The sequence below is a fragment of the Puntigrus tetrazona genome, unplaced genomic scaffold (assembly GCF_018831695.1).
Source record: "Puntigrus tetrazona isolate hp1 unplaced genomic scaffold, ASM1883169v1 S000000586, whole genome shotgun sequence".
Taxonomy (NCBI): Eukaryota; Metazoa; Chordata; class Actinopteri; order Cypriniformes; family Cyprinidae; genus Puntigrus; species Puntigrus tetrazona.
Genome location: NW_025048217.1, coordinates 280001 through 290000, shown reverse-complemented (window position 1 = coordinate 290000; position 10000 = coordinate 280001). Strand labels below are relative to the sequence as shown.

The 10000-nt window shown below is 45.9% G+C and overlaps 1 protein-coding gene across 1 annotated transcript in view; it reads left to right on the top strand.

Annotated features, from left to right (window-relative positions):
• Positions 1-10000, top strand: part of dlg4b (discs, large homolog 4b (Drosophila)) — a 34831-nt gene that overhangs the window by 2472 nt on the left and 22359 nt on the right. The window lies entirely within an intron of this gene.

The window sequence follows — 10000 nt, the reverse complement described above, 5'->3', positions numbered from 1 at the left end:
TGTGTGTGTGTGTGTGTGTGTGTGTGTGTGTGTGTGTGTGTGTGTGTGTGTGTGTGTGTGTGTGTGTGTGTGTGTGTGTGTGTGTGTGTGTGTGTGTGTGTGTGTGTGTGTGTGTGTGTGTGTGTGTGTGTGTGTGTGTGTGTGTGTGTGTGTGTGTGTGTGTGTGTGTGTGTGTGTGTGTGTGTGTGTGTGTGTGTGTGTGTGTGTGTGTGTGTGTGTGAGTGTGTGTGTGTGTGTGTGTGTGTGTGTGTGTGTGTGTGAGTGTGTGTGTGTGTGTGTGAGTGTGTGTGAGTGTGTGTGTGTGTGTGTGTGTGTGTGTGTGTGTGTGTGTGTGTGTGTGTGTGAGTGTGTGTGAGAGTGTGTGTGTAGATCATATTCCACTGTTAAATATGATATGTTTTGTACCGGCTCCAAGGAAGAAAAACTAGCATTCTGGGTTTAAAGAATGTCTTTCTGTGAAGCTGAGATTATTCTCTCCGTGTTGATGAGGTTGCGCTGGAGCTCTTTGAGGCAGGATGGATTCTGATTGGCTGTTGGACTTATTTATTGTTTATCGGCTGGACGAAAATTGTCTCTGAAAGTGATTGCGGTGATATCTCTGATCCTGCAGTGAAGGACAAGCCGTCTCCTTTATAATACACAATATAATCTCTCAAAGGTAGAACAGCGTTGAGTATTGTTCTCCTAGGTTAACGTCTGCTGAGGTTATTCTGTGGAGCAGTGAGTGATGTTCAGAGAGCTGAGATGTTTTTAAGTAAACCTTGCAGAAGTCAAAGACATGATAACGGCCCGACTCACACGTGCAGACTTTCCAGGAGACACGACATGTTTCAGTCAACATGAATAATCAACTGATTAGCTGCTTTTCAACTCGATCTAAAACTCTGTGTGTCGCTTTTGACTAAAAATTACTTTTTTTTTATTTATTTTTTTTTATTTCTTTGGTGAGTTTAAGACCAATGACTAAATGATTTAATAGTTAATGAGCGCTCAGATGTAGCAGTGTTGGGTGAGATCCAGTCACTCAACAGACATCCTTTCTGTGGAAAGGTCAGTGATCCGAAATTCTGACGCATTCAAAAATAAACACGAGAAAATGAAAGTCTCAGACTCGACGTCTCCGCGACGAAGGGTCCTTCCGTTCTTCTTCTAATCTTTCAACTTTGACCCCTCGCATCAGTCCCGCTGGCGCGCCGCTGCTCCACATGGCAACAGCCTCTCGCAGTCTCCATGGCAACTGCTCTACAGTTGCTAGAGCAACAACAGTTGGCTGCCATGGCAACAGTAGTCACCCACCGCCTCTCTTGGCGTTTCCGCTGGTGTTTTCACGCGCGTGTCGTCCTGTTGTTCTCGTCCCCCCCCCGTCTGTCTCTCCGGCGCGAGCTGTGAGACGGAGAGAGAGCGCGCGAGCGAGAGAACGGAGGCTCGAGCGGCGGAGGGAGAGAGCGGGGAGGGTGGGGGGGAACAGCGCTTCTGTCGCCCCTCAGTCCTGACATGGACTGCCTGTGTATAGTGACCACTAAGGTAAGACCGCCGCAGCGCGCGCGTGTGTGTGTGTGTGAGAGAGAGAGAGAGCGAGTGAGCGTGTGTGTGTGTGTGTGTGTGTGCGCGACGTGTCTAAATACCGCAGAGTTCTCACGCGCACGCGTGCGTTCAGCGCGGCCGTCTCCAGCGCTTGTCTCATTTATACAGCTGTGAGTGTGTGTGTGTCTGAGTGTGTGTGTGTGTGTGTGTGTGTGACAGAGAGAGAGTCTTCTGCTGCTCTTCAAACTGCTTCTGAAGAACAAGTAGGTGTGTGAGCAGTTTGTGCGTGTGTGTGTGTGTGTGTGTTTAGTGCTGTTGCTGATTTACACCTGTGTGTGTGTGTGTGTGTGTGTGTGTGTGTGCGCGGCCTGTTCATTAGGTGCATGTTGATGACGTGTTACAGAGTTGTTAATTGACTTGTCTTGACGTTCTCGATGTTGAGAACTTAGTGTTCACTAAGGTGCTTTCTTCACGGGGAACTGGAGACCAAGAGCTCTAGATCAGACTAGTTAGTGTGGGTCGGTTATAGGGTTGGGAATCCTAAATCAATTCCAATTCTAGAATACTTGATGTAAACATTTTTTAAATTCAATTTTACCTATCAGTTCCTGTGTGTGCATCTTTCATTTTAGGTGGAGAAAAGTGTCTGTTAAAATGTCTATGAATCATTTTTTTAAAAGATTCATTCAGAATCCCTGATTCATTCAGGAATGAATAATTAGAGTTTGTTTTGATGTTTAATATTATAATATTCTTTCATCATAATTGTAAGAGAGCTACAACCTCCATTAAAACAGCTCTTAATTGAGTCAGTGTTTAGATTACGGGCTGATTTTTGTTTATGTTGTCAGCAGAAATGAAATGTTTTGCAAAAAGAGACACAAAATAAATATGTGTAATATCTAATTACAGTAATAATGTGTCATTAGCTTTTTTTCCATCCACATATTTTTGTATATGCGTTTAGGGATATAGCATGATAAATGGTTGGATTTGCAAACATGTATGAATGTGAATGTTCAAAAAAACACTGAGCCGGATCATTTTTTTATCCACTAAGAAAACATGAGCATAAACTAAATTCACAGAATATGCTCCTTTATGCGCATCAAAAGTGTCACATGACTTCCTCATGAACAGATCATGTGACTGGACATTGAATCTAACCTGTCAAAGTGTTTTGATTATGATTAGCTCCATCTGAACGTAAGACGCCTCCACTGCGTTTGTTAATTTGTCTCGCTGTCTCCTCGTGTGTTTTCTCGTTGTCTCCTCGTGTGTTTCTCACTTTCTCTCGGTGTGTTTTCTCGCTGTCTCCTCGTGTGTTTTCTCGCTTGTCTCCTCGTGTGTTTTCTCGTTGTCTCCTCGTGTGTTTTCTCGTTGTCTCCTCGTGTGTTTCTCACTTTCTCTCGTTGTGTTTTCTCGCTGTCTCCTCGTGTGTTTTCTCGCTGTCTCATCGTGTGTTTTCTCGTTGTCTCCTCGTGTGTTTCTCACTTTGTCTCGGTGTGTTTTCTCGCTTGTCTCCTCGTGTGTTTTCTCGCTTGTCTCCTCGTGTGTTTTCTCGCTTTCTCGTCTCCTCGTGTGTTTTTGTCTCCTCGTGTGTTTTCTCGTTGTCTCCTCGTGTGTTTTCTCGTTGTCTCCTTGTGTGTTTTCTCGCTGTCTCATCGTGTGTTTTCTCGTTGTCTCCTCGTGTGTTTTCTCGTTGTCTCCTCGTGTGTTTTCTCGCTGTCTCATCGTGTGTTTTCTCGTTGTCTCATCGTGTGTTTTCTCGTTGTCTCCTCGTGTGTTTTCTCATTGTCTCCTCGTGTGTTTTCTCGTTGTCTCCTCGTGTGTTTCTCGTTGTCTCCTCGTGTGTTTTCTCGCTGTCTCCTTGTGTGTTTTCTCGTTGTCTCATCGTGTGTTTTCTCGTTGTCTCCTCGTGTGTTTTCTCGCTGTCTCCTCGTGTGTTTTCTCGTTGTCTCCTCGTGTGTTTTCTCGTTGTCTCCTCGTGTGTTTTCTCGCTGTCTCCTCGTGTGTTTTCTCGCTGTCTCATCGTGTGTTTTCTCGTTGTCTCCTCGTGTGTTTTCGTTGTCTCCTCGTGTGTTTTCTCGTGTGTGTTTTCTCGTTGTCTCCTCGTGTGTTTTCTCGCTGTCTCCTCGTGTGTTTTCTCGTTGTCTCATCGTGTGTTTTCTCGTTGTCTCATCGTGTGTTTTCTCGTTGTCTCATCGTGTGTTTTCTCGTTGTCTCCTCGTGTGTTTTCTCGCTGTCTCTCGTCTCCTCCTCGGTGTGTTTTCTCGCTGTCTCCTCGTGTGTTTTCTCGCTGTCTCCGTGTGTTCTTGTCTCTCGTGTGTGTTTTCTCGTTGTCTCATCGTGTGTTTTCTCGCTGTCTCATCGTGTGTTTTCTCGCTGTCTCATCGTGTGTTTTCTCGTTGTCTCCTCGTGTGTTTTCTCGTTGTCTCCTCGTGTGTTTCTCTCTGTGTCTCCTCGTGTGTTTTCTCGCTGTCTCATCGTGTGTTTTCGTTGTCTCCTCGTGTGTTTTCTCGCTGTCTCCTCATGTGTTTTCTCTGTCTCCTCGTGTGTTTTCTCGTTGTCTCCTCGTGTGTTTTCTCGTTGTCTCCTCGTGTGTTTTCTCGTTTGTCTCCTGTGTGTGTTTTCTCATGTCTCCTCATGTGTTTTCTCGTTGTCTCCTCGTGTGTTTTCTCGTTGTCTCCTCGTGTGTTTTCGTTGTCTCTCTGTGTTTTCTCGCTGTCTCCTCGTGTTTTTTCGTTGTCTCATCGTGTTTTCTCTTCTCTCGTGTGTTTTGTCTCTCGTGTGTTTTCGCTGTCTCATCGTGTGTTTTCTCGTTGTCTCCTCGTGTGTTTTCTCGTTGTCTCTCGTGTGTTTCTCGTTGTCTCTCGCTGTGTTTCTCTCTGTCTCGTGTTTTTCTCGTTGTCTCCTCGTGTGTTTTCTCGCTGTCTCCTCGTGTGTTTTTCTCGCTGTCTCTCCTCGTGTGTTTTCTCGCTGTCTCATCGTGTGTTTTCTCGTTGTCTCCTCGTGTGTTTTCTCGCTGTCTCCTCGTGTGTTTCTCCTCGTGTTTTCTGTCTCCTCGTGTGTTTTCTCGCTGTCTCCTCGTGTGTTTTCTCGCTTGTCTCCTCGTGTGTTTTCTCGTTGTCTCCTCGTGTGTTTTCTCGCTGTCTCCTCGTGTGTTTTCTCGCTGTCTCATCGTGTGTTTTCTCGTTGTCTCATCGTGTGTTTTCTCGTTGTCTCCTCGTGTGTTTTCTCGCTGTCTCCTCGTGTGTTTTCTCACTTTGTCTCGGTGTGTTTTCTCGTTGTCTCCTCGTGTGTTTTCTCGCTTGTCTCCTCGTGTGTTTTCTCGCTGTCTCTCTCGTGTGTTTTCTCGCTGTCTCATCGTGTGTTTTCTCGCTGTCTCCTCGTGTTTTTCTCGCTGTCTCATCGTGTGTTTTGTGTTTTTCTCGCTGTCTCCTCGTGTGTTTTCTCGCTGTCTCCTCGTGTGTTTTCTCGTCTCTCGTGTGTTTTCTCGCTGTCTCCTCGTGTGTTTTTTTGTCTCGGTGTGTTTCTCTCTCCTCGTGTGTTTTCGCTGTCTCCTCGTGTGTTTTCTCGCTGTCTCATCGTGTGTTTTTTCTGTCTCCTCGTGTGTTTTCTCGCTGTCTCCTCGTGTGTTTTCTCGCTGTCTCTTCGTGTGTTTTCTCTCTTTCTCGCTGTTTTCTCACTTTGTCTCCTCGTGTTTTCTCGCTGTCTCCTCGTGTGTTTTCTCGCTGTCTCCTCGTGTTTTCTTGCTGTCTCCTCGTGTGTTTTCTCGCTGTCTCCTCGTGTGTTTTCTCGCTGTCTCCTCGTGTGTTTTCTCGCTGTGTCTCGGTGTGTTTTCTCGTTGTCTCCTCGTGTGTTTTCTCGTTGTCTCCTCGTGTTTTTGTCTCCTCGTGTGTTTTCTCGTTGTCTCCTCGTGTGTTTTCTCGCTGTCTCCTCGTGTGTTTCTCGCTGTCTCTCGTGTGTTTTTCTCGCTTTCTCCTCGTGTGTTTTCTCACTGTCTCCTCATGTGTTTTCTCGTTGTCTCCTCGTGTGTTTTCTCGCTGTCTCCTCGTGTGTTTTCTCACTTTGTCTCTCGCTTTGTCGTGTGTTTTCTCGCTGTCTCCTCGTGTGTTTTCTCGTTGTCTCCTCGTGTGTTTTCTCGCTGTCTCCTCGTGTTTTCTCGTTGTCTCCTCGTGTGTTTTTCTCGCTGTCTCCTCGTGTGTTTTCTCACTTTGTCTCGGTGTGTTTTCTCGTTGTCTCCTCGTGTGTTTTCTCGCTGTCTCCTTGTGTGTTTTCTCACTGTCTCCTCGTGTGTTTTCTCGCTGTCTCCTCGTGTGTTTCTCACTTTGTCTCGGTGTGTTTTCTCACTGTCTCCTCGTGTGTTTTCTCGTTGTCTCATCGTGTGTTTTCTCGTTGTCTCATCATGTGTTTTCTTACTGTCTCCTCGTGTGTTTCTCGCTGTCTCCTCGCTGTCTCTCTCGTGTGTTTTCTCTTTGTCTCGTCTCATGTGTTTTCTCGTTGTCTCATCGTGTGTTTTCTCGCTGTCTCCTCGTGTGTTTTCTCACTTGTCTCCTCGTGTGTTTTCTCGTTGTCTCCTCGTGTGTTTTCTCGTTGTCTCCTCGTGTGTTTCTCACTTTGTCTCGGTGTGTTTTCTCGCTGTCTCCTCGTGTGTTTTCTCGCTGTCTCCTCGTGTCTCCTCGTGTTTTTCTCACTTTGTCTCGGTGTGTTTTCTCGTTGTCTCCTCGTGTGTTTTCCTCGTGTGTTTGTCTCTCCTCGTGTGTTTTCTCGCTGTCTCCTCGTGTGTTTTCTCGCTTGTCTCCTCGTGTTTTTCTCGTTGTCTCCTCGTGTGTTTCTCGCTTTCTCCTCGTGTTTCTCTTGTTTCGTCGTTGTCTCCTCGTCTCCTTTTTTCTCACTTTGTCTCGGTGTGTTTTCTCGCTGTCTCCTCGTGTGTTTTCTCGCTTGTCTCCTCGTGTGTTTTCTCGCTGTCTCCTCGTGTGTTTCTCGCTGTCTCCTCGTGTGTTTTCTTCCTCGTGTGTTTGTCTCCTCGTGTGGTGTGTTTTCTCGCTGTCTCCTCGTGTGTTTCTCGCTGTCTCTCGTGTCGTGTGTCTCCTCGCGTGTGTTTTCTCGCTGTCTCCTCGTGTGTTTTCTCGCTGTCTCCTCTCGTGTGTTTCTCTCGTGTGTTTTTCTCGTCTCGTGTGTTTCTCGCTGTCTCTCGTGTGTTTTCTCGCTTTGTCTCCGTGTGTTTTCTCGTTGTCTCTCGTGTGTTTCTCTCTCCTCATGTGTTTTCTCGCTGTCTCCTCGTGTGTTTTCTCGCTGTCTCCTCGTGTGTTTTCTCGCTGTCTCCTCGTGTGTTTTCTCACTTTGTCTCGGTGTGTTTTCTCGTTGTCTCCTCGTGTGTTTTCTCGCTTGTCTCCTCGTGTGTTTTCTCGCTGTCTCCTCGTGTGTTTTCTCGCTTGTCTCCTCGTGTGTTTTCTCGCTTGTCTCTCGTGTGTTTTCTCGCTGTCTCTCTCGTGTGTTTTCTCGTTGTCTCCTCGTGTGTTTTCTCGTTGTCTCCTCGTGTGTTTTCTCGCTGTCTCCTCGTGTGTTTTCTCGTTGTCTCCTCGTGTGTTTTCTCGCTGTCTCCTCGTGTGTTTTCTCGCTGTCTCCTCGTGTGTTTCTCGTTGTCTCCTCGTGTGTTTTCTCGTTGTCTCCTCGTGTGTTTTCTCGCTGTCTCCTCGTGTGTTTTCTCGTTGTCTCCTCGTGTGTTTTCTCGCTGTCTCATCGTGTGTTTTTCGTTGTCTCGTGTGTTTCTCATCGTCTCCTCGTGTGTTTTCTCGCTGTCTCCTCGTGTGTTTTCTCGCTTTCTCTCGTGTGTTTCTCTCGTGTGTCTCCTCGTGTTTTTCTCGCTGTCTCCTCGTGTGTTTTCTCGTTGTCTCCTCGTGTGTTTTCGTCTCGTGTGTTTTCTCATTTGTCTCATCGTGTGTTTTCGTCTCGTTCTCATCGTGTGTTTTCTCGTTTCTCCTCGTGTGTTTTCTCGCTCTCCTCGTGTGTTTTCTCGTTGTCTCCTCGTGTGTTTCTCTCGTGTCTCCTCGTGTTTTCTCGCTGTCTCCTCCTGTGTTTTCTCTCTCGTGTGTTTTCTCGCTGTCTCGGTGTGTTTCTGTTTCTCGTTGTGTCTCATTGTCTCTCTCGTGTGTTTTCTCGCTGTCTCTCTCGTGTGTTTTCTCGCTGTCTCCTTGTGTGTTTTCTCTCGTTGTCTCATCGTGTTTTCTCGTTGTCTCCTCGTGTGTTTTCTCGTTGTCTCCTCGTGTGTTTTCTCGCTGTCTCCTCGTGTGTTTTCTCGCTGTCTCCTCGTGTGTTTCTCGCTGTCTCCTCGTGTGTTTTCTCGTTGTCTCCTGTGTTTTCTCGCTGTCTCCTTGTGTTTTCTCGTTGTCTCATCGTGTGTTTTCTCGTTGTCTCCTCGTGTGTTTTCTCGTTGTCTCATCGTGTGTTTTCTCGTTGTCTCCTCGTGTGTTTTCTCGTTGTCTCCTCGTGTGTTTTCTCGCTGTCTCCTCGTGTGTTTTCTCATTGTTTCGTGTGTTTTCTCGTTGTCTCCTCGTGTGTTTTCTCGTTGTCTCCTCGTGTGTTTTCTCGTGTCTCCGTTGTTTTTCTCGTGTCTCCTCGTGTTTTCTCGTTGTCTCATCGTGTGTTTTCGTTGTCTCCTGTGTCTTTCTCAGTGTGTTTTTTCGTTGTCTCCTCGTGTGTTTTCTCGTTGTCTCCTCGCGTCGTGTTTTCTCGTTGTCTCATCGTGTGTTTTCTCGTTGTCTCATCGTGTGTTTTCTCGTTGTCTCCTCGTGTGTTTTCTCGTTGTCTCCTCGTGTGTTTTCTTTGTCTCGTTGTCTCTCTCCTCGTGTGTTTTTCGTTGTCTCCTCGTGTGTTTCTCTCTCTCGTGTGTTTTCTCGCTGTCTCCTCGTGTTTTCTCGCTTGTCTCGCTCGTTGTCTCATCGTGTGTTTTCGTTGTCTCATCGTGTTTTCTCGCTGTCTCCTCGTGTGTTTTCTCGCTTGTCTCATCGTGTGTTTTCTTTCTCTCGTGTGTGTTCTCGTTGTCTCCTCGTGTGTTTTTTCTCGCTGTCTCCTCGTGTGTTTTCTCGCTGTCTCCTCATGTGTTTTCTCGCTGTCTCATCGTGTGTTTTCTCGCTGTCTCATCGTGTGTTTTCTCTGCTTGTCTCCTCGTGTGTTTTCCTGTGTCTCTCGTGTGTTTTTCTCGTTGTCTCCTCGTGTGTTTTTTCTCGCTGTCTCCTTGTGTGTTTTCTTGTCTCCTTGTCTCTCTCGTGTGTTTTCTCGCTGTCTCATCGTGAGTTTTCTCGTTGTCTCATCGTGTGTTTTCTCGCTGTCTCCTCGTGTGTTTTCGTTGTCTCCTCGTGTGTTTTCGCTGTCTCCTCGTGTGTTTTCTCGCTGTCTCGCTGTCGTGTGTTTTCTCGCTGTCTCATCGTGTGTTTTCTCGTTGTCTCCTCGTGTGTTTTCGTTGTCTCTCCGTGTGTTTTTCTCGTTGTCTCCTCGTGTGTTTTCTCGCTGTCTCATCGTGTGTTTTTTCTCGTTGTGTCTCTCGTGTGTTTTTCTCGCTGTCTCTCAGTGTGTTTTCTCGTTGTCTCATCGTGTGTTTTCTCGTTGTCTCCTCGTGTGTTTTCTCGCTGTCTCATCGTGTGTTTTCTCGTTGTCTCATCGTGTGTTTTCTCGCTGTCTCCTCGTGTGTTTCTCGCTTGTCTCCTTGTGTGTTTTCTCGTTGTCTCCTCGTGTGTTTTCTCGCTGTCTCCTCGTGTGTTTTCTCGCTGTCTCCTCGTGTGTTTTCTCGTTGTTTTCTCTCTCGTGTTTTTCTCGCTGTCTCCTTGTTTTATCTCGTTGTTTTTTTCTCGTTGTCTCATCGTGTGTTTTCTCGTTGTCTCCTCATGTGTTTTCTCGTTGTTTCATCTTGTGTTTTCTCACTTTGTCTCGTTGTGTTTTCTCACTGTTATATTACCCAGAAAGCACAGAGAACAGTTCTAATATGGTTTCTATTTTGTTTGTTTTTAAATTTTGTAAATTGTGCTATCGCAAAAATCGCAATTAATTCCATGTAAATTAAAGTGTGTGTGTGTGTGTGTGTGTGTATATATATATATATATATATATATATATATATATATATATATATATATATATATATATATATATATATATATATATAACAAAAAACTATTTTGGATGTGATTAGTCACGTGACACAAAAACTAAAGAGAGTTTTTGTCAAAACCTGAGAAATGCTGTGAACTGAGACACAGTGCTCATGTCACATGCTGCTGCACATGCACATGCAGTAAGGATGAAGAAAGTAAGTGTTTTTCTGCACTCTTCAGTAGATCAGTGTGATGACCAAACCATTCAAAGACTCGTTAGGAAGGTAGTGGCTTTTTCTGCATCATATTAGCATCACTAAATACAGCCGCAAAAATTAAGAAACATGCTTCCTGAGCACTCCATTGGTCAGATAAACTTATAG